Source organism: Meleagris gallopavo, chromosome 3 (genome assembly GCF_000146605.3).
Source record: "Meleagris gallopavo isolate NT-WF06-2002-E0010 breed Aviagen turkey brand Nicholas breeding stock chromosome 3, Turkey_5.1, whole genome shotgun sequence".
NCBI classification, from domain to species: Eukaryota; Metazoa; Chordata; class Aves; order Galliformes; family Phasianidae; genus Meleagris; species Meleagris gallopavo.
In genome coordinates this window covers 33,314,528-33,316,327 of record NC_015013.2, presented here as the reverse complement: position 1 = coordinate 33,316,327, position 1,800 = coordinate 33,314,528, and positions in this window count along the sequence as shown.

The following is a 1,800-nucleotide window of genomic DNA, read 5'->3' as shown; positions in this document are numbered from 1 at the left end:
TTTTTTTTTCCCCCTTTCAAAAATATGTCCAAAGTAAGAAAATGCAATATATAGTGTTAAATGCACAGAAAAATTATACTCTGAAATTAGGACATTGCATTCAGTGTTCAGTGCATTGGCGTCAGCATTGTCTCTTTTAGGCTTTGATTTCTTGCTTTAAGAGATGTCTGCTCTTCATGCTAGTTAACAACTTGCAAGTGTGAATAAAAGTCAGCTGTGGATGGAATATTATGATGGCTTCTTCTCTTCAAGACTTGATACAGTTACATATAAATAACACTAAAAAAAATTCCAGACATTTAGTACTTACATATGTCTAATTGTCCAATATGTTGGATAAATATTACTCAAGACTCTTTTCAGTAAGTTATTTCTGTGGAAGATAATGGGTAATCTTACTACATTTGTTATTGCAAAGGCTACCTAACTAAATTTGTTATTAGAAGTGCAGAGTACTGAGCAATCAATGCTTCATTTTGAGTGTTCTCAAATAGAATTAATCAGACTGGCATTTTCTATATTGAAATTGTTGAAGAGAAGCCTGAAAAGCCCAGAGCAGCTGCAGGACTTAGAAAGAATGATGGGCTGAACTTGCACTGAAGATATGATATTGCCCCATCTTTACTTCCATCTGTGAATAGAACATCTGGTTTTGAGAAAATGGAATGAGAAACTGCATAAATCACTATAAAGACTGTTTCTATTTCCAAGTGTAGTCCAGGGCACATTGTTTATGAAAGAGCATTGACAGTAGGGTTCCATTACTGGTAAAGCACAGTTTTAAATTCAACATCCATGATTCATGAGGAGGCTAAAGAAAGATAGCAAGATGATGTCAAACTTCAGTATCCTTTCATGATAATTGCATAGGTAAATGACATATTACTCACCCAGGGACTTGTTAGCATACCACTAATCAGAGTAAATATTTGTATGCATTAATAAACAAAATATTTTTCCTGACAAATCTAGAATTCATACTTATGAATATTCTTCTTCTTTAGATCCCTATATGTAGTCCTCATTACTTGTACAATCTCAGGTGTTATTCACATACTTCATTTACTTGCCTCTCACTTGAAATCCTCGTTGAGAATGCAAAGAGAAGAATTGGTGTTGTTTACAATTAGGCATGAAAAATCGATCAAACTTTGCCATCAATAGTAAGCATTGTTGGTGCTTCCAAACAAATATGCTGTATAACAAACCTGTACTGAAGTACTCGGTGTCACCCTTCAATTACTTTTTCAGAGAAAACTTTCCCTAATCTTTATTTAAGCTATTGCTTAGGGTTGCTCAACTCTAGAAGCCTATAGCACAACTTACATTGTAACGTCCAGCGATTAGTTCTTGCGAAAGCAATTGGATTCTGTTGGCATGCATCTCTTTCTAGAGAGCACTGTATCAACTTTTTGCAAATACAAAATCAAATGATGCTTCAGTTCAGCCTGCATATAGTTCTTGTTTCTCAATACTGTCTTTGGCAGAGTGGCTCTTTTTGAGGCCCTGTGCTCAGCAGAGGCCAGTAGTTTATGCCTATAGGAACAAAGGGAATCTCTACCCCAAGGACTTGACACAGGCTTACAAGCTTTGTTGCAAAAGCTTAGCCTGGAAATAAAGTATAAAGGAAGAAAAGCTACATTTGCATTTCTACATCATGTAATCAAAACAGTTTTAAAGGCAAAGTTGTTTTCGGTTGTGTGCAATACTTATTACGCATTGAGCATATCAAAAACATTATCACCATGGTTTAAAGTGCGTTTACATGTGTGCACACATTACAGTCTCACTCTCCAGAGA